The 23,018-nt window shown below is 44.2% G+C and overlaps 1 long non-coding RNA gene across 1 annotated transcript in view; it reads left to right on the top strand.

Moving 5' to 3' along the window:
• The window catches only part of LOC124711954, a 44,444-nt gene extending 22,006 nt beyond the window's left edge, over positions 1-22,438 (top strand). Inside the window, exons 3-4 of the long non-coding RNA XR_007005547.1 lie at positions 3,567-3,623; positions 22,217-22,438. This is a non-coding gene — a long non-coding RNA (uncharacterized LOC124711954). The remainder of the gene's footprint in view (positions 1-3,566; positions 3,624-22,216) is intronic.
• Positions 22,439-23,018: the final 580 nt, after the last annotated feature.

Here is a 23,018-nt window from a genome sequence, read left to right as displayed (position 1 = left end):
TACCTATTATTGTGGTGATATATAAGGATCCATTTTTTGGTCATGAGACAGTCCACGGCCGAGTTTCACACGATGGAACCTGTGTTGCTTAGAATAACAACACTGCATCAACTTAACAATGAAATAAGTGTTACACCAATAGGACAAATAGGCCATGTGTTAAAGCAATGACAGTGACTGTTCAATTTATTTGAAGGGACTGTGAACTATGTGGCTATGTTTTTACTGCGTCGTAGATTTTCAACAGTAAATTGTTGTTGCAGTATTGGCAGGTTTTACTATTGAGATACACAAACTACATTAAGAAGAAATGGGTATTTTATTTCTTCTACAACAATACTAACTCTAATGTGAAATCTTTATCATTCCACCTAAAAAGAGCTCTGTCCCAATAAAGACTGAAGAGTCTGTTAAATTGAAAATTGTTTTCTACGTTATGAAATATTGATTGAATCATTACATAGAATTCTATTAAGTTACTTTCTTTTGAGGACTGAGCATTACTCCTTGTGTGATTATACAATGATATGTAATTTGAAAGTAAAGAAATGACACATACAGATATGTTTACATATTGAAATTGTCATATATAAAGTTGTTTAGTTAATCAGTTGTATTGTGTAGCTCAATAATTGACTCTTGGTATGTCATATTACCTCACATACAAACATACATAAAATTACCCTAGCTTTCAGAACTGAGTGTTTCTCAAGGAGAAGGTTGGAAAGAACGGGGTCACTCTGACCTCAGCTTGAGAAAGAAAATCCTGTTATTCATTCACACATGTTCCATATATAGTAAAAAACCTTCAGAAATGTGAAATGAGTCAAGTAGTCAAGTTATACAGTAACAGGAAGAAGTAGCATACTTCTCTAAAACTATGCTAGCTACAAATAATGACTGTTGTTAACCTACTCATAATGATAAGTAGGGAATTACTTCGTAAATTACTTTCCAAATGTTTACATATATTAGAAAAAAAATAATTTCTTTCAAAATCTCACTGTACTCTATTTCTGCAACACAGGTGCTGTTTTTATCCAATTCTTTTAAACAGATAATGTATGTTGACTTTGTGCAGACCAATATCAGCTGTCTGTATACTGACGTCATGATCGAGTTTGTGTTAAATTTATGTGAAATTTAGATACTTTAGTCCAAAATATCATAATAAATTGTACAAGGTGGAATGATTGAAATATTCTTTTGTTTCTGAATATCTGGTGAATTTAAATCTCGAGCCTGATATCTGATTGTAACCTGTTGTCTTCATGCAGCGAATGTAAAAACTTGATCTGAAGCCTAGACAGAAATGCATTGTCTATATTCTTCTTATTTTACTACACCAAAAAATTACAGTTTAGGTAAATTTAATGTAGCAAACTTAACAAGCATGTTTAACAATTGTGTTTGCAGCACATTTTCTCAAAACTTGATAACAAATAAGCGAAAAAGGTTAGATTTTTCTGTTAGTTTAAATTTTAAATTGATATTGTGAATAAACTTATTGTTTCTTGGTTGTCCATCAGCACTAATTGTAATTGTTGGCACAGTTTTTGTAGTAGGTATATTCTGCTTGCAAAATGATTTCAGTGTTCTGTTTTGTTGTATACACATTTTTAAAGTACAAAGCAGGTGTAACTGACCTTTTTGCTTAACTTATCCACATATTCATGCCACCTCAGTTTATTATCTATCTGGATGCTTAGGAGCCTCACACACAGACTTGTCCAGTGTGTTCCCTTTGATCTCTATTCCTGGTACATGCAAGTAATTTTGTTTGAAATTGCATAATATGAATCTCTGTATGATTAAGGGTTAAATTGTATGTTGTGAAACAGTTATAATCCTGTTCCATTATTCTCCTGGCTTTGTCTATTATGGACATGTTTCGGTTCTTAATCAAACCTTCTAGAACATTATATTTAGTGTTTCTCCATTCCAAATTTGGGATTTCTCAACCGGAAGGTACTAAATACTGGCCAGCTGTTCTGTCATTTTGTAATTTTGTTTTCTCAATACTTTTGCTTATTTGTACTTTCTACACATTCCTCATGATTCTCCTTTCTGATAAGATCTGCAGCACAAGTTGATGCCAAATCTGAATGATAAGCAGACCAAGCCCTTAAAAATAGTTCTAAATAGTGTCACTTATTGTTGTATTTTAGAAAATAAGTAAAGATTGTACACATTAATATTACCATACGCTTCTCAGGTTAAGTTGCATCCACCTGTACAGTTCTTTCCCCTCTTGGTAATTTTCTTCCTTTCATAAGTGATATTTTATAAAGGTGTATTATTTGAAGTGAAAGGCATTTTTGCTGTAACTTTCGTATCATGAAGTTCTAAGTCCTTTAGTGACTGGGTATGAAAATCACTAGTATTACACTGACTTTGAAGGAAGAAAATCACACATGTTAATGACATGAATACCAACAGTTTGCAAAGTATGTAATTTTCTCAGTTTAGTTTTATAAAACTAATGATTTTGCATTGAGTATACACTTCATATCCATCACCACCCTGTTGGCAAATCAGTCAACATTTGACTATGCTCCTCAATAGTGCATTTATATTCACACAACTTTCATATTAAAGCTATATGAATTTGGAATATAAGTACAGTTAAAAAAAAATAATGTTCAGTATAGTGTCTCTAATGCACTTGCAGGAGTTCATTGTGCTTCTGTGAAACTTTTTGATCATCCTACCCATTGTTTAACACACTTGCAAAAACAAATGAGACTAAAATGAACATTTTTAGCATGCTTCAGAATAAATGACATTCATTCTGCAGGTCCTCCAAAGTTTTGTGGTAAAACTCAGTGGTAACTGTGTGTCATTTTAGTACAATTCCCAGAGCTGAGTATCTCGATATGTGAAATCTGCAGGGAATTATTTCATGCGGAGACTGTCTTGTGTGATATAGAAGAGGGTTATCCTTGGGTGATACATGGAAACAAAGTTTCAGATGTTAGAGTAATCTACTAGGCTTTCCTTGCTGCTTCCTCAGCATTATCAAGGGACAGTAACTTTTTTCAGCTGTTATAACTGAAGTACCATGTATAAATTGGTGTCTTCATGTAGATACCAACTAAGTGTTCGTGTTTTGAAATGTCATGTTGAGTTGTATGGTTGATTGTCTCTCATGCAGACTTTATATCGATTTAGCACCTTTTCATGGACATGATTACTATCTTATTTGCAGGGTAGAAGCATTAAAGGCATGAAAAACGAAGCTCCTCAAACATGAACATTTCAGTCTAAAAAAAAAATTTCAGGATCATGTTATAACAAACATTGTGTAGTTAACTTTTTAAACTTGTAACTTCATTTCAACTCACTATTTATTATTAGTGAATTCTAACTAAAGTGCTTGAGAAGAACACCAACCTGCATTGAATGTAACCATTTTTATTAATCTTCATCATTTGCTGTTTTCTGTACATTTAGTAAAGATACCTCTAAAGATTATTGCTGTTCTCGTACTGCATTAGACGATTGAAAGAAAGAGAAATAAATATGATCTCTTAACGACTGACTGTATTTATTATTACTTATTGCAGAATCTACCAAAAGAGTGCAACTTTGAGCTGTGACTCATCGATGGCTGCCATAAGATGGTAAATACATTTTAATGATATTTGAGATGGTAATTTTCTTGTCAAGAAATGTGCCCACATTCTAAGTGGTAAATACAGTATGTGACTATAGTATTCATTGGAAATAAATGTTGAACCTTTAGGAGAGCCATGTGCATGTACTTGGTTTATTTGAAAAGTAAGTTTCTGTAGGAAAATAAACAGAAAGGAGACATGGTTATCAAGATAAATTTAGTAGATCAAATACGGTAGTTGTCTGTGGTAATTATGAACATACTGCTCAACAGGACTGGTAGTCGCTTAATTCTTTGGGGTCAACATCCAGTTTCTACTGAAATCTAGCAAAGTAGAATAACTCCTTGTTCTGATATAACACCTAACATAAATACGTGTTTTCCCTTTTTCTCACTTAATCTGTCTTTGTCTGATAAAACACACATTTTCCAAATTTAGTAATGCAGACCTTTCAAACATTCAGTGTTACCGTTTAGCCGCCTTAATTTTTCTCCATTTAAAATATGTAACACTACTGAGAAAACTGGTTAGTTGTCGATATGAGATTTGGTTTCTATAATATTCTTGGAGGGCAGTAGTAAGAAATGTGGAAGAGAAAATGCAGAGCTCAAATTGTGCTAATGAATATAGAATCCAGTATTAAAACCATTTAAAGAATAGGCCTATGTGGCTGTTTGCTAATCAAAATAACATAATAGTTAAGTGTAAATGTATTGCTTCCAATTCCATTGTTACATTTTATAATTAAATTTGTAACTGTGTTATATTTAAACATTTTGTGGAGAAATTGCCCTCTATGAGCTGTGAAATACATACCATGGACGATGCTGTTGCCTGCCACTGCCAAGCTACAGCGAAGTTCATTGTATACCGGTCAGTAGAAGTTGGACAGCCAATGTGTAATGATTCTCTAGTTAGCCAGCACCAAGAACACTCTCACGGTCAGTTAGATGCCATTAATTGTGTGATGTAAATTGGAAGGATTGTTTAAATTGTATCTCATTTAAGTTGAATTCAGTGGATACTATTTAGTGCACTGATCTTAAATTCTGGAAACTAATGAACACTATAAGGAAAGATAGAAAGATAGGAGATGCAATGCCATTGGTTTTGTATTACAGTTGCATATCCAGATTCCAGCTATAGATACCCAGCTTCAATGAGTTATAATCATAACTCACTCAGATGTTGGCTAACATTGTAAACTGCGACAGGATCAATATATATGTCGGAGTGAAAATAAATGTTCGGTGGCTTCAGTTTAAACATCAACAGTTGGCAATTTTAATTTATTAGCAGCATTTATCTATTCAGCAGTTGAATAAATGTAAAGACATAGTACGAGCCACTTTTTAAGGTCAGCAACCTTAAACTATGCTGAAACAGGAATTGGAACCAATGGGTGACAGTTGTCAACGTCTTTTCATCACTAAAAGTGTCGGCAGGGAATGAATTTCTTTATTAGGAAGGAAAGATGTAATTTTTTTGTGAATGCTATAAGATGAATGATGAGACATTTTCCTGCATAATGTCCGCAAAAAATGTTGTATACGTAGAGTATTCTGGTGAATCACCATGATACATACCATCGGTATCCTGCACTAATTTATGTGACCATGCCATTGCAATATCCAGAATTATGATATCTGTGTGAAATGGCACCAAAATTCAATAATCATAAAACAAATCTTTTCTCCACATTGTGCTGATCCACCCACTTTACAAGGCTGATGAGAGGTCGATGCCTACTGCTTTTTGGTTTGACGTAGAGACAACTCTGGAAAATTTTCTCACATCTACAATACAGCATCTGCTTGCTCGTGGTGTCCAGACCTTACTGTAAATATACCTTATAATGAACTTTGACAAGCACTGGGTTTTGAGGATTTGAAAACTTATTTAACCTCATAGTTGGTGGGAGAAAGTATCAATGCAGCCAGTTTCATCTGCTACAACCAGTGACTTGGCAGGCAGTCAGAAAGTGCCAGCTGTGACATAAAATAACTACATTCCAAGTCTCTCGTATGCACTTAACTTTGGTGATATATAATCAGTAGCAACAGGAAAATTTTACAGTGAAGGTGACATGACAAGTAACACACAATTACGTGTTCACTGAAATTACTCAAAATCAGTGTATAGATCTGTGAACTGCATTTTACTAATATTCATAAATGGTAGTTACTGCAAATTAAAACTGTGTTTTGACAACTCAAGGCTCTTTCTTGCATATAATTTTAAAATGACAGTTTATTTTCTATGTAATGAAATTTGATATAGAAGCAATTCACAAAACTACCATCCAGTATCCATGACATCGACTTGTTGTAGAATCTTAGAACATATTCTGGGCTCAAACATTGAGGTATCATGAACAGAATGACCTCAATGCCAACCAGCATGGATTTCGAAAACATCGATCATGTGAAATCCAACTCGCACTTCACTCACATGACATACTGAAAGCTTTGGATCAAGTCAGCCAGATAGATGCAGTATTTCTAGATTTCCAAAAAGCATTTGACACAGTATCGCACCTAGGCTTATTGTCAAAAGTACAGTCATATTAGGTATCAACTAAGATTTGTGACTGGATTGAGGACTATTTGGTAGGGAGGATGCAGCACGTTACATCGGATTGGAGAGTCATCATCAGATGTAGAAGTAACGTCAGATATGCCCCATTGAAGTGTGTTGGGACCCTTGCGATTCATGTTGTATATTGATGACCTTGCAGGCAATATTAATAGTAAAATCAGGATTGTTGCAGATAGTGCAGTTACGTATAATAAAGGACTACGTGAAAGAAGCTGCTTTGATATTCAGTCAGATCTTGATAAGATTTCAACGAGGTGCAGAAAACTTGCTCTAAATGTTCAGAAATGTAAAATTTTGCACTTAAAGAAATCATAAAATGTAGTATCCTCTGGCTATAATATCAATGAGTTGTGCTGGAATCAGCCAACTCATACAAATACCTGGGAAATTTGTACGAGTGCTGATGACCACGGATTTGAACTCCACACAAACCAAACACCCCCCCTGCACGTCCGGGAATTAGAATAGGCCCGAGGTATTCCTGCCTGTCATAAGAGGGGACTAAAAGGAGTCTCATATGTTTCGGCGTTTATGTGATGGTTCCCTGTAGGCTTTGACCTCCATTTTTCAAAATTTTTCGAAGAGTGAGCCAATTGGGGAAGGGCGCCTTACGTGGTTCATCGTGTCCATCATGCATTGAGATCTAGAGCCCACTTCTCCATCGTCGTATTTCAGTCCGACCCATCTCTTGGGCGAGGACACCTGCCTGGGTGTGTTTTCCACCATGCAGTGTCAATTTCTGCGTCGATGATAATTGACGTCTTTGCACCTGATATCCAGCCGGTAGCCAGTCCGTTGTGGTGGGGCTGCCATGTACCCTGTTGGTTGTAGCCCCCTGACCACACAGTTGTCAATCTGCTGATGCATGAGCCATTAACTCCTCACGTATGCCAAGGGGTAAATGCCCATCCCCCTTGGGCATCAGGACTCGGGCAATGGCCATCCTACCCGGTAGACTTTGCTGTGGCTGGGTGGCGCCCGTTTGGAGGGCCCCTGGTCGGAGTGGGTGGCATCAGGCCGGATGACACGCAATGAAGTGTAGTCCATCATCTCATGCTGGTTGTGAAACACCAGCAGTCTCTAAGCATTCAAGAGTTCCATTTAACGCACAGAAGGACAACCCCAAATCATTCCCCTCCGCGGCCACGTCATGGGTGGGAATGTCAGACTAAGCATGTCAGTAGATCTTATTCGCCCCGGTACCTTGTATGTTCGAGAGCTGATGGGGAATCTTTCATGACGATGAAGCCTCAGTTTTTTTGTTGAGCATTTAGAGGACAAGTTTGGGGAGGAGGGGGGGGGGGGGGTTAGGGCTTGTCCAAAATGAGATCTAGGTCAGTCTTGAACAAAACAGCACCCACTACCCAGTCACCGAGGTTACTCGCGTGTGACAAGCTGGGGGAGGTTTCTGTAACCATCACTCCCCATAAGAGATGAAATATGGTCTAGGGAATCATATTTCACAGGGACCTTCTTTTGCAATCTGACGATGAGCTGCGCACCAATTTAAAGCGGCAAGGTGTACATTTCGTCCGGCGTGTCCATCGGGGTCCAAGGGATAATCAGGTTGCCACCGGTGCCTTCATCTTCGCCTTCAAGGGTAATACATTGCCCAAGAAGGTCAAGGTGATGGTCTACCACTGTGATGTAAAGCCCTATATCCCTCCCCTGATGTGGTGCTTTAAGTGTTTGAAGTTTGGCCATATATACTTCCAGCGTCACACGTCGAGATTGCGGGTGCCCATCACATCCCACTACTCCATGTGCCTCCCCACCCATCTGTGTCAACTGTGGAAAGCACCATTCGCCGTGCTCGTCAGACTGCAGGATTCTCCAGAAAGAAAGGAAAATCATAGAGTACAAGACCCTGGACCGACTGACCTACACTGAGACTAAGAGAAAATTTGAACGCCTGCATCCTGTACATATAACATCGTCTTACGCCGCTGGTGCAACAGCTCTGGCACCACCAGCTCCGCCAACCCTAGACACCTCTGAGAGCCGGAATGCTACACCTACCCACTCGATGGTGGGTGCCATTTCCCTCCCTGTTGCTCCTGCACCACCTACATTAGGAGCAACACCCCACCCCCCCCCCCCCCCACACACACACACACACACGCCAAACCATCGGAGACATCTGTCCCCACTTCTAAGCCAGAGAAGTGTAAGTCTTCTTCAGCTTCTCTCACTGGGAAGGGGTCCCTTGGGTCACTCCCTTCCCAGGTTTCTGCTAGTGGGAAAGATGACACCCACCAATGGCTGAAGAGCTCAGAAGCAGCTGGTCGTAGGGCTGTACACTCATTCCCAGTCCCGCAGACTGAGCCAGTGAAGTCCTCCCAGCCAGGGAAAGCCAAGGACCAGTGAGAGAAATCCAAAAAGAAGACCACCTAAGACCAAGGAAATTGCGGTGGCACCCACACCACCGTTACCTGCAAGTTCTGCGTCTGAGGATGGGGTGGAGATTTTGGCGTCTGCTGAGGACCTAGATCTTGCCAGACCCTCAGACACAATGGATATAGACTCGCAGGCAATACATTGGTGGCAGCAGGTGACTCTGAGGCGTAAACTGCCTCTGTGAATGTTCCACACCTTTCCAGTCTCACGATGAAATCATTCTCCAGTGGAATTGCAGTGGTTTCTTCAACCACCTGGCTGAGGTACACGGCAACTGCTATCTGCATTGCACTCCAGGAAACCTGGTTTCCAGCAATGCGCACCCCTGCCCTCCACAGCTATAAGGGATATTACGGGAACTGTAGCGACTATAATAAAGTGTCAGGTGGAGGTTGTGTTATGTCTTAAACTCAGTCTGTAGTGACACATTGCCCCTTCAAACCTCTCTTGAAGCTGTGACTCTCAGAATAAGGATGATACAGGAAATAACTGTCTGCAATGTATATCTTCCTCCAGATAGTGCAATACCCCTGAATGTATTAGCTGCACTGATTCATGAACTCCCTAAACCTTTCCTACTTTAGAGACATTTTAACACCCATAACCCTTTGTGGGGTGGCACCTTGCTTACTGGCAAAGGCAGAGATGTCAGAACTGCACTGTCTCAGTTCAACCTCTGCCTCTTAAACACTGAGTCCGCTACATATTTCAGTGTCATATGGGCTTTAAACAAGGTGGACTGGGAAACTTTCGCCTCTGCTGTCATCGTTGAATCTCCCCCAGACGGTAACATTGATGTAATGGTTGAGCAGGTGACTACAACAACTGTTTCTGCAGCTGAAAATGTGATCCCTTGTTCTTTAGGGTGTCCCCAGTGTAAGGCAGTCCCTTGGTGGTTGCCAGAAGTCACTGAAGCAATTAAGAAGCATTGGTGAGCTCTACAGCGGTGTAAGCAGCACCCTTCAATGGAGCACCTCATAGCCTTTAAACGGCTCCATGCCCACGTTCGCCAACTCAGCAGACGACGGAAGCAGGAGTGTTGGGAGAGAGAGGTCTCGACCATTGGCTGTAATACGTCACTTTCCCAACTCTGGGCAAAGAGAAAACATCTCTTCGGGTACCAGACCCCAACAGGTGTTTCCGGTGTTACCAGAAATGCTGTGTTATCTACCGATGCAAATGCGATTGCCGAGCGCTTTGCTCGAGCCTCTGTGTCGGAGAACTACCCCCCAACCTTTTGCACTCTCATTCGGCGGCCGGAAGGGAAAGTCCTCTCATTCACTACACACCACAGTAAATCCTGTAACGCCTCAATTACTGAGTGGAAGCTCCTCATTGCCCTCGCACATTGCCCCAACACAGCTCCTAGGCCTGATCGGATCCACAGTCAGGTGATTAAACATCTCTCATCTGACTAAAAGTGACATATCCTCGTCATCTTCAACCGAATCTGGTGTAATGGCGTCTTTCCTTCGCAATGGTGGGAGAGCGCCATCATTCCGGTGCTCAAACCTGGTAAAAATCCGCTTGATGTGGATAGCTGTCGGCCCACCAGCCTCACCAACTTTCTTTGTAAGCTGCTGGGACGTATGGTATGTCGGCAGTTAGGTTGGGTCCTGGAGTCACGTGGCCTACTCGCTCCATGTCAGCGCAGATTCTGCCAGGGTCGCTCTACCACTGATAATCTTTTGTCCATCGAGTCTGCCATCCGAACAGCGATTTTCCAGATGCCAACACCTGGTTGCCATTTGTTTTGACTTTTGTAAAACATACGACACAACCTGGCGAAATCATATCCTTGCCACATTGTATGAGTAGGCTCTCTGGGGCCCACTCTGGATTTTTATCCAAAACTTTCTGTTGCTCTGTACTTTCCATCCAAGTTGGTGCTTCCCATAGCTCCATCCATATCCAGGAGAATGGAGTCCTGCAGGGCTCTGTATTGAGTGTGTCTCTACTTTTAGTGCTCATTAATGGTCTAGCAGCAGCTGTCGGGCCCTCCGTCTCATCTTCTGTTTATGCAAACGACTTCTGCATTTCATACTGCTGCTCCAGTACTGGTATTGCTGAGTGGGGGTCCACCCACAAGGGGCAGTCATGGGCTCTAGCCCATGGCTTTGTTTTGCACCATGAAGATGAAGATGTGTGTCACACATTTACGTCGGTGTCGTATCGTTCATCCGGAACCAGTATTTTACCTTAATGATGATCCACTCACTGTAATGCAGACATATCAGTTCTTAAGTCTGGTTTTCGATGCCTGTTTGACTTGGCTTCATCTTAGTCAGTTTAAATGGAAGTGTTGGCATCAACTCAGTGCCCTCCAGTGCCTGAGCAACACCAACAGGGGTGCAGTTCGCTCTATGCTGCTGCAGCTCTACAGAGCCCTTGTTCAATCCCCCCTTGAATATGGGAGTGTGATTTATGGTTCATCGGTGCCATCAGCATTGCGTTTGATCAACACATTGCACCATTGCGGAGTTAGACTAGTGACAGGATACTTTTGGGATGAGTCCAGTGTCAAGCATATTGATGGAGGCTGGAGCCCCTCCATTGAAGATCAGACACGCACAACTGCTCTCCAGTTATGTTGCACACATTCATAGCTCTCCTGAACATCCTAATTACCATCTTCTTTTCCCAGCCACAGCGGTTCACCTACCACATAGGCGGCCCAGGTCAGGGCTAACAATTGTGGTTTGTGTGCGATCACTTCTGTCTGAACTGGAGTCCTTTGCTTCACCACCTCTCATTGAGGTCCACTCACGTACACCTCCGTGGTGTAGCTGTAGGCCAAAGCTTTGCCAGGGACTTTCGCGTGGCCCTAAGGACTCCGTTAACCCTGCAGCTCTCCGCGGTCACTTCGTCTCGATTCTTGAAGTGTTCCGGGGCTCTGAAGTGGTTTACACTGATGACTCCATGGTTGATGGTAATGTTGGCTTCGCCTTTGCCCACAGAGGCCATATTGAACAGCATTACTTGCCTGGTGGCTGCAGCATATTCACTGCAGAGCTGGTAGCTATATCTCGTGCACTTCAGTATATTCCCAAGGAATCATTTCTTCTTTGTACTGACTCCTTGAGCAGCCTGCAAGCTATCAACCAGTGCTACCCTTGCCATCCTTTGGTGTCCATCCAGGAGTCTATCTATGCCCTGGACCAGTCCCATCTTTCAGTGTTGTTTGTGTGGATGCCAGGACACGTCAGAATCCCAGGCAACGAACTTGCCGACAGGCTGGCCAAACAAGCTACGCGGAAACCACTTCTGAAGATCAGCATCTCTGAACCTGACCTGCATTCTGCCACAGGGTTTTTCGGCTTTGGGAGATGGAATGGCATAACAGTATGCACAACAAACTACATCTCGTTAAGGAGACCTTGAGTGTGTGAAAGTCTTCCATGTGGGCCTCTCGCAGGGAATCAGTTATCCTCTGCTGGCCCTGCATTGGCCACGCTTGAGTGGCCCACTGTTACCTTTTGCACCGTGAAGACCCGCCTCAGTGTCGGTGTGGTGCCCGGTTGACAGTGGCCCATATTTTGGTGCACTGTCCCACTTTGACTGCCCAGCCACGAAATGTTGGTTACCGGACTGGTTGCCACGCATTTTATCTGGCCTTATTGGCCAATTTAGTTTTAAGTTTTATTCATTATGTTGGGTTTTATCATTTGATCTAAGTTTTAGTGCATGTCCTTTGTCCCTCTTTGTCCTCCACCCTAGTGTTTTAGGATGGAGGTTTTAATGTGTTGCAGTGTGGCTGGCTTTTCCTTTTTATTCTCATAGTCGGCCAGCCACTGTAATCTGCTTTCTTCTTTTACTCTCTTCTGTTTCTAGTGTCTGTGTTGTTTCCGTGTCCTATTTTGTTCCTTTAGTGTTTGTTGCCTTCCCTTTGTTCTTGTGGTTTTTCTTTTCATTCTATTTTGTGTTATGTGTCTTCTGTCTCATTCTCACACTGGGGGCATTGTTTTACTAGCAAAAAGGGACTGATGACCCTGTAGTTTGGTCCCTTCCCCCCCTCCCCCCCCCCCCTCTCTCTCTCTTTTAAACAAACCAACAAACCAAACAGATAGGTTCAGTTGTAGTTAAAACAGGTGGTAGACTTTGGTTTATTCATAGAATGCTTGGAGTGCAATCTGTCTACCAACGAGATTGCTTACAAATCACTTGTGCGACCAGTTCTAGAATATTTCTCAAGTATGTGGGACACCTCCTACGAAAGAGGACTAACAGAGGGTACTGAATGTATACAGAGAAGGGCAGCACGAACAATTACAGGTTTGTTTAATTCATGGGAGTGTGTCACAGAGATACTGATGGAATTGAATTGGAAGATCCATGAAGACAGATGTAAACTACCCCAAGAAAGTTTATTAACAAAGTTTTAATAACCAGCTTGAAATGATTACCCTAGGAATGTACTACAACCCCCTATATATTGCTCACACAGGGACCATGAGGATAAGATAAGAATAATTACTGCATGCACAGAGGCATTTAGACAATCCGTCTTCACACACTCCATATGTGATTGGAACAGGAAGAAACCCTAATAACTTGTACAATGGGACATATCCTCTGCCATGCACCTCAGGGCGGTTTGCAGAGCATAGATGTAGATGTGACAACAAAAATAGCACTGACATTGACAAAAATTATGAACAAAATAAAACACCTAATTTGGCAATAATTGCCCAATTTGTTAAAAATAACACCAAATTTAGCAAAATAAATAATACCAATCTTAGGAGGAGGAGGAGGAGGAGGAGGAGGAGGAGATTAGTGTTTAACGTCCCATCGACAATGAGGTCATTAGAGACGGACCACAAGCTCGGTTTAGGGAAGGAGAGGGAAGGAAATCGGCCATGCCCTTTCAAAGGAACCATCCCAGCATTTGCCTGAAAGGATTTAGGGAAATCACGGAAAACCTAAATCAGGATGGCCAGAGACGGGATTGAACCGTCATCCTCCTGAATGCGAGTCCAGTGTGCTAAGCACTAATACCAATTTTGGGAAAAACAAATGTGACAGAAGAGGATGTCAGAGTTGGTGGAAGAGGACACCGAATTTGGTGGGAAAGGAAGTGAATTCAACAAAAAATACTGAATTTGGCAAAAAAAATTGCGTATTTGGTAAAAAAAAAACATCGAATTTGGCCGTAAGATAAAGCAATTCTTTTGTCCTCAATGGTCAGCCATTTTTTGACAGTAAATTCTGGATACCCCTTATACATAAAGTATTTCATGTCAGTAAATTCCGTGTTTTCTCATTTATTTGTACCAATTTTCAGAAAACAAATTTCATTTTTGGTTCCCATAAAGAGAACAGAATTTTCTAAATGTAAATTAATGTGAAGTTGTAGATTAATAGACAAGTAACCATCATAAATTATACCTGAAATATTTATTGGCACTAGCTGTACACAGTCACATTTTGCTGTGGCTCAGTCTGCTTAAATGGAAAAGAAAGAAAAGACAAAGCACATATTTCACATATCTTCCCCCCTCGTCTCTTCCCCCCTCGTCTCTTCCCCCCTCGCCTCTTCCCCCCTCGCCTCTTCCCCCCTCGCCTCTTCCCCCCTCGCCTCTTCCCCCTCCCTCGTCTCTTCCCCCCGCCCTCGCCTCTTCCCCCCGCCCTCGCCTCTTCCCCCCCGCCCTCGCCTCTTCCCCCCCGCCCTCGCCTCTTCCCCCCCGCCCTCGCCTCTTCCCCCCCGCCCTCGCCTCTTCCCCCCCGCCCTCGCCTCTTCCCCCCCGCCCTCGCCTCTTCCCCCCCGCCCTCGCCTCTTCCCCCCCGCCCTCGCCTCTTCCCCCCCGCCCTCGCCTCTTCCCCCCCGCCCTCGCCTCTTCCCCCCCGCCCTCGCCTCTTCCCCCCCGCCCTCGCCTCTTCCCCCCCGCCCTCGCCTCTTCCCCCCCGCCCTCGCCTCTTCCCCCCCGCCCTCGCCTCTTCCCCCCCGCCCTCGCCTCTTCCCCCCCGCCCTCGCCTCTTCCCCCCCGCCCTCGCCTCTTCCCCCCCGCCCTCGCCTCTTCCCCCCCGCCCTCGCCTCTTCCCCCCCGCCCTCGCCTCTTCCCCCCCGCCCTCGCCTCTTCCCCCCCGCCCTCGCCTCTTCCCCCCCGCCCTCGCCTCTTCCCCCCCGCCCTCGCCTCTTCCCCCCCGCCCTCGCCTCTTCCCCCCCGCCCTCGCCTCTTCCCCCCCGCCCTCGCCTCTTCCCCCCCCGCCCTCGCCTCTTCCCCCCCCGCCCTCGCCTCTTCCCCCCCCGCCCTCGCCTCTTCCCCCCCCGCCCTCGCCTCTTCCCCCCCCGCCCTCGCCTCTTCCCCCCCCGCCCTCGCCTCTTCCCCCCCCGCCCTCGCCTCTTCCCCCCCCGCCCTCGCCTCTTCCCCCCCCGCCCTCGCCTCTTCCCCCCCCGCCCACGCCTCTTCCCCCCCCCCGCCCTCGCCTCTTCCCCCCCCGCCCTCGCCTCTTCCCCCCCCGCCCTCGCCTCTTCCCCCCCCGCCCTCGCCTCTTCCCCCCCCGCCCTCGCCTCTTCCCCCCCCCGCCCTCGCCTCTTCCCCCCCCCGCCCTCGCCTCTTCCCCCCCCGCCCTCGCCTCTTCCCCCCCCGCCCTCGCCTCTTCCCCCCCCGCCCTCGCCTCTTCCCCCCCCGCCCTCGCCTCTTCCCCCCCCGCCCTCGCCTCTTCCCCCCCCGCCCTCGCCTCTTCCCCCCCGCCCTCGCCTCTTCCCCCCCGCCCTCGCCTCTTCCCCCCCCGCCCTCGCCTCTTCCCCCCCCGCCCTCGCCTCTTCCCCCCCCCCGCCCTCGCCTCTTCCCCCCCCCCGCCCTCGCCTCTTCCCCCCCCCCGCCCTCGCCTCTTCCCCCCCCCGCCCTCGCCTCTTCCCCCCCCCGCCCTCGCCTCTTCCCCCCCCCGCCCTCGCCTCTTCCCCCCCCCGCCCTCGCCTCTTCCCCCCCCGCCCTCGCCTCTTCCCCCCCCGCCCTCGCCTCTTCCCCCCCCGCCCTCGCCTCTTCCCCCCCGCCCTCGCCTCTTCCCCCCCGCCCTCGCCTCTTCCCCCCCCGCCCTCGCCTCTTCCCCCCCCCGCCCTCGCCTCTTCCCCCCCCCGCCCTCGCCTCTTCCCCCCCCGCCCTCGCCTCTTCCCCCCCCCGCCCTCGCCTCTTCCCCCCCCCCGCCCTCGCCTCTTCCCCCCCCCCGCCCTCGCCTCTTCCCCCCCCCCCGCCCTCGCCTCTTCCCCCCCCCCGCCCTCGCCTCTTCCCCCCCCCGCCCTCGCCTCTTCCCCCCCCCCCCCGCCCTCGCCTCTTCCCCCCCCCGCCCTCGCCTTTTTCCCCCCCCCCCCCGCCCTCGCCTCTTCCCCCCCCCCCCGCCCTCGCCTCTTCCCCCCCCCCCCGCCCTCGCCTCTTCCCCCCCCGCCCTCGCCTCTTCCCCCCCCCGCCCTCGCCTCTTCCCCCCCCGCCCTCGCCTCTTCCCCCCTTACCTTGAGGTAAGGCAAGTCTTTCCGCTCCTGGGATTGGAATGACTCCTTACCCTCTCCCTTAAAACCCACATCCTTTCATCTTTCCCTCTCCTTCCCTCTTTCCTGATGAGGCAACAGTTGTTGCGAAAGCTTGAATTTCATGTGTTTGTTTGTGTGACTATCGATCTGCCAGCACTTTCGTTCAGTAAGTCACATCATCTGTGTTTATATATGAGAGAGAGAGAGAGAGAGAGAGAGAGAGAGAGAGAGAGAGAGAGAGAGAGAGAGAGAGGGGTGGGGGGGGGGGGGGGGGAACATTCCACGTGGGAAAAATATATCTAAAAACAAAGATGATGTAACTTACCAAATGAAAGTGTTGGTATGTTGATAGACACACACACACACACACACACACACACACACACACACAGATATCCATCCACACTTATACAGACACAAGCAGACATTTGTAAAGGCAAAGAGACTTCACCAGAAGATGATGAGAATGACACTCATTGAAACGTCATGGATTTTCAGTGTAGCTATCTGGATGGAAGCCGAGAAGATTTTATCAGCATTATACACCAGGAAAGCCCATATTCACATTTCTATGTTTATTTAACAGTCGGCAGGTGATGGTTGAAGATATCACTGTAGTAAGGCCTGAAGATGGCATAGTAGAATGCTTAAACTGGTTGCCAATTACAAAAACATTGAAAATTGACATCTGAAAGGTATTTAACTTGACATCCCCAAATACAAGATATGTCAGTGATCTGCTTCCACATTGACAGACCATTCAAATTGACGATGTGTCGACCCATTTTTTCTGGTGAAGTGTTCAGTGGGTATCGCAATGTCCTTTACTTCTTTCCATTCAAGAACTTTGCAGCATACCACAACAGAAAGTTGATGGGATATCGCAACCTGTCTGTCAGTTTAGTTTTAATTCTACCCACTCATGTTTCTGCCTCAATCAGTTGTAACACTTACCAGTTCTAGCAGTGGTAATTGCATTGATAGTAATGTTTGTTCTAAGTGGCGAAATAAATCTTCCCCTGTAGTCATTCTTTTCAAACTGCAAAACTCACGCATGGCATCTTGGCGGTCGCAGCTCTACATCATAAATCATTGAAGTCACTGTCTCCTGTAGACTGATGATCAATTTTCGCATCCTGTAATGCCTCCTACTTTGGTGTAAGTAGCCAAGAAGAGAGTCAGCATTCTTAAAAGGTAAACACAATTTCCAACCTTCATTATCAGCCTTCCTGCTCCTAAATAACATGCCTTTACACATGCAGGAGACACCTCACACTCACTTGTGCTGCACTTCCTAACAATAGCTAAAACTCTTACTATTGTTTTTTCTGACCACACCACAACCAGTCTGTGGTCAGTGGTAATATGCATGTCAATTTACTCATTTATGACATGTTCATTCTGTCACCTAGTATTGCATGCAAACTGAACAAAACAATTATTCATTGCAAACATATAATACAAAAACAATAAACTATATGTTTGCTGGCCAGCGCCCCATTGGCTGCTTCATCTTATGTAGTCTGTCAAGTGAGAGAGACACCTAACCACAGATTTTTTTATGATGCACTGATTGCATGGTAATGGACCTTGACTTAAGCCCACTTACCTTGGCACTGTGTATCACCTCACTGATTATAATTCTGGGATTGTGCAGATTTCAAAAAGCATGGTCATACAATGCACTCTGTCCATAACACTACAAAGGAGAGAAAAAACACCTTCATTACAGAAAGGTTTTGATCAATGAGCCAGTATGAGCAAATTTATCTTTCAATGTGAACCCATTACTCTGAAGTGCAGTAACTTCTTAAAATCATACTAAGCAGAAGCATGGTGGCTTCTCCAGAATACTGAGCAGTTACAATTGTGCCTGTCATGAAAGCAGATGCAGCAAAATCGTAGTCCTGTCACACCATGTGTGTCTTACAGATAATTTAATGAGTCACAAAATGCCCACAATCATAGAACAATGACCATCATGTACCAAGAACCATCAGCCCTCAGAGAGTTTAATTACTGCCAGGAACACATGAGGCAAGCTGTGGAACTGAGTCACCATTGCCAACATCAAGGGATTTTGTTACAATGGCTACTTGGATGAACCGTCTATACTGAAGCTACCCTTGGTGTAATACAGTATGAAGGAGAGTCTGGTAGCTTGTCTGTTGAAACTCACAATACCTATTTCAGCTATGTTGCTGGCTTTACCAAGCTTTTCAGATCTAAAAAAGCTTTGCACCATTTTCCGTGTCTTCCCTGCCTAGATAAAGGGACAGTCTCATTCTTGCAGGAGAAGTGTGTCCTTACAGAGAATCTAAGCCTTACCTGGAAAACCTGGTAGTAGTATTACTCCACCAACATGTGTAGGCACTTCCTAACTGCAATCATCCCTTTCCAGCAAGAACACGCCATAAAATCTGCCTTGTTGACACTCAGTGCCCTTAGGCCCTCTCTCCTCTGATGAATAATTTGAGCCCATGATAGCTCATGAAATCAGGTACATGCAAACAAAATAAAGGTTTCCTTTTTCGAATGTGAATAAATCAAGTTAACATTAGCTCATGAAATCTGTTATTTAGTAATAAAGGTGGGACAAAGTGTGGACCTCATCTTAGTGGTATGCTACATCGTTGTCCCACACTCTACTCCGTTTCTGTATCTTTGCCTTCCATTTCCTCAGTTCTGTATCCCCTATTAGTCAGTTACTCGTGGTCATTGCGTGTCACACATCATCTCCCCCTGCCCGTACCAGAGTGATTTCACCAGTGCCACATTCCTATTATGTGCATCTGCTGCCTCTCCCTCCCATCTGTCAGTCAAATTTCTTTCCAAACCTCCCTCCCCTCTGTGACTCCTTCATCTCCATGGCCATTTTGATAAAACTCCTCACTCTAATTGAGTTACTGTTCCAGGACAAAGTAGCTGTGCATGTGTGCATGGGCCTGCATGCGTGTTCACATGGGCGTGGTTGTGCGTGTATGCACATGCACGCGTGTTGTGTTTCTGTACCAGCTAGCTCTGAAAGAAGGGCATAGTCAGAGAGCTTACCAACATTTGTTTGAAGTCTTGATATCTTGATATATGGTTACAGATCACTGAATGGTGTAGCTATACGTTGAAGCATACATTATCATCATTATCATCCAGCTTATGATCTCTTCAGTTTTCACTCAATAAAATAACACCACCACATTCCATGTACCAGACACTGCATTAATGCTTTCTTTCACAGCCTTAAAATTTGTGGTAGTATTCCTGAAATTTTCTTCTTAGTCCATATTTTTGTAAGTGCCATAGTTAAACATTAGTTTCAGCTTCTTTCTTGATCCTCTTGCTGGAGGATGTTCCTTTATATTATTAGAAATGTGGGAATAACTTTTACCTGACATTTAAACTAGAATTGTTAATTGGTCTTTCTTCTTTTTTTTTTCCTCCTAAATTTTGCATTTTACATTTTTTCACAACGTATTTTCTTCACAAGATAGGTCTGACAAAGTAACATACATACATCAAAAAAAGTTTTGCGTCACCCCACTTCCCAGAACTCCTGAAGGTAGATATTGACTGTGGATATTGTATCACAGACACAGTCCCTTTCTCTGTTCAGAGATGTCATTAAACCCCTCCCAAAGATGTAAACAACCATGCATGAGCAGTGCCTATTAAACGGAGGGTGTCCGGCAGCCGATCAGTTCCAGTCATTCGAGCAGGAAGGAGGTACACAGCTTGTGTTTTCTGTAGTTTAACCATGCCTAGACAGTCAATACCACAGTTCCATCATGTTTGCATTGTTACTTTGTGCCAAGCAGGGCTCTCAACAAGGGAAGTGTCCAGGCGTTTCGGAGTGAACCAAAGCGATGTTGTTCGGACATGGAGGAGATATAGAGAGACAGACAGGAACTGTCGATGACATGCCTCGCTCAGGCTGCCCAAGGGCTACTACTGCAGTGAGCGACCGCTACCTGCGGATTATGGCTTGGAGGAACCCTGACAGCAACACCACCTTGTTGAATAATGCTTTTCGTGCAGCCACAGGTCGTCCTGTTCTGGCTCACTGTGCGCAGTAGGCTGCATGATGTGCAATTTCACTCTTGACATTCATGGCGAGATCCATCTTTGCTAACATGACACCATGCAGTGTGGTACAGATGGGCCCAACATGCTGAATGGGCCGCTCAGATTGGCATCACGTTCTCTTCACCAATGTGTGTCGCATATGCCTTCAATCAGACAGTCGTCGGAGATGTGTTTGGAGGAAACCCGGTCAGACTGAACACGTTAGACACATTGTCCAGTGAGTGCAGCAAAGTGGAGGTTCCCTGCTGTTTTGGGATGGCATTATGTGGGGTCTACTTACGCCACTGGTGTCATGGAAGGCGCCATAACAGCTGTACAATACATTAATACCATCCTCCGATCAATAGTGCAACCATATCGGCAGCGTATTGGTGAAGCATTCGTCTTCATGGATGAAAATTTGCGCCCCGAGCGTGCACATCTTGTGAATGACTTCCTTCAGGGTAACGACGTCGCTCACCTAGAGTGGCCAGCATATTCTCCAGACATGAACCCTATCGAACATGCCTGGGATAGATTGAAAAGAGCTGTTGATGAATGACATGACCCACCAACCACTCTGATGGATCTATTCCGAATAACCATTGAGGAATGGGACAATCTGGACCAACGGTGCCTTGATGAACTTGTGGATAGTATGCCATGACGAATAGTCATGCGTCAATGCAAAAGGACGTTCTACTGGGTATTAAAGGTAGTGTGTACAGCAATCTGGACCAACACATCTGAAGGTCTTGCTGTATGGATGTACAACATGCAATGTGTGGTTTACATGAGTAATAAAAAGGCAGAAATGATGTTTATGTTGATCTCTCTTCCAATTTTCTGTACAGGTTCCAGAACTCTTGGAACGAATGTGATGCAAAACTTTCTTTGATGTTAGTATTAGGAGTAGTAGTATTGTGGTTTCGATTGCATGGCCAAAAGATGAAATATGAAATTATGTTCCGTTGTATACCAGCCAACAGGATGGAAAGTATTGAAATAGAATACATAGTTCATTTACCTCTTGGAGGGTACTAGATGTATATGTCATGAAGTTGGGTTAATTTCATGTTCGTCCTTCCTTCCTTCTGCTACTATGGCTATTAACCATGTAGCGAACTTCAAGGTGTGTCAGTGACTGTATTCACGCGTGCTTGTTCACACAATAAAAAGCTAGTCCCTCCTAATTCAGAGATATTTTGTGGAGTGAAACATGCATGTGTCATAGGTTCATAGCTTGCTCCCACACCAAGGTTAAATTGGTGTTTTTTTACTTATTCATTCAAATCCTTCAGATGTACGCCTCATGGACACATTATCACCTGTGACACTTAAACTTTTGTCCTCCTTTTAAAAATATAATTGCTTTAAATATGAATTGCTGAATTAATAGGTGAGAGAGAAATGAATTGGTAGAGAAAGGGTGGTAGAGAGTGAACTCTTTAACCCGTATTCTTGTTTCATCTGTTGCATTGGGTAGATTTGTTGACCTTTTCTTTTTATTTTTCCTGCAACATATATTTCTATATTAATTAATTCCTAAGTGTGTACATACCAACTGTTCTTGCAATTTTGTTGTATAATTTAAGTGACTCTTGAGTTATGCAATGTTAGGGTTGTCATGTCTTACATTACTCCTGTACTTCCAGATACTGAGTGTAAATAGTAAATATTACGTACAGTGTATTTAACTGGATGTGTGCACCCCCACCCCCAAAATAAATCTGTTGCACTAATGACAAGAACAGCACAAATCAGTTAACCAAAGCTCAAACTTTTGAAACTTATGGTAGTGTTTTCATTTGGTAGCAAGGAAGGAAAGTATGTAGAAGGAAGTAATAGGCTTAACGTTTTGATCAAATAGTGAAGCCAAAATAAAACTGGTTTCTGATGGACTAGTTTTGCAATGATGACAGGTTACTTAAAAAAATTGACTAAGTTAAAATGTGTGTGTGTGTGTGTGTGTGTGTGTGTGTGTGTGTGTGTGTGTGTGTGTGTGTGTGTGTGTGTGGTGGGAAGAGTGGTTATAGGATCATTATTATTTTCATAATTGTTGCTCTGTTTGTTTCAGGATGTGGTGATGGTTTTAACCAGGCAAAGAATGTTGCTGCAACATGAGAAAAGTAGTTTGTTTTGCTAGAACATGTAAAGGAAAAATGTTAAGGTAATATTCTGAAAACAGGATTTTTTACAGAATATAATTATAATTTTCAATATGTCCAGTTAATCTCTTTTTAAAACCATTATCTCTAAGATTATCTAAGTTAGAAAATATTGTGTATTACCTTACTAATTATCATCAATAAAATATATTTTGTATTGTTCAGCATTTGTCACTTAATCTCTCATCCTGCCCTACATTTTTCCTACCTTAAACCTAAAGCCTTTGCAAAGTCTGTGACTTGAATTTAATTTAACAGTCTAAAATACGCAAACCTGGATCTCCTCCACTCTTCAAAGTGGTCTTACGATGTACCTGCTAAATATGATGCATAGTTTAGTTGAGCATCATATAACATTTTGTTTAAAATAAATGTAGAAGACTGTTTTATCAGTGTAATGTAAAAAGACAGTCCATGAGGCAAGGATGAAAACCTCAAAAATTGTAAGAAAAATTTTGAGCTGTGTGCTTCACTATCCATATGTTTATATGGTATGAATCATGGGGAGTAATTTCCCAGGAAATACAATAAATCTGCTGGACACAGCTGAATGAAATACTTCCATGAAATAGTAGATTTAAGTGAGGTGGTGTTGGGATAGTCAAATTTTAAAATGAGTTAATCAACATAAATGATGAGTTTTTCTGTTTGGGCAAGCAAATACAGAGTGGGAAAAATAAAAGTGCTCTGGACAAGTGGACATGCCTGGAT

This window comes from Schistocerca piceifrons, chromosome 8, assembly GCF_021461385.2.
Source record: "Schistocerca piceifrons isolate TAMUIC-IGC-003096 chromosome 8, iqSchPice1.1, whole genome shotgun sequence".
In the NCBI taxonomy this organism is placed as follows: Eukaryota; Metazoa; Arthropoda; class Insecta; order Orthoptera; family Acrididae; genus Schistocerca; species Schistocerca piceifrons.
Note: the sequence above shows the minus strand (reverse complement) of the source record. Positions and strands in the feature narration are given on the sequence as shown.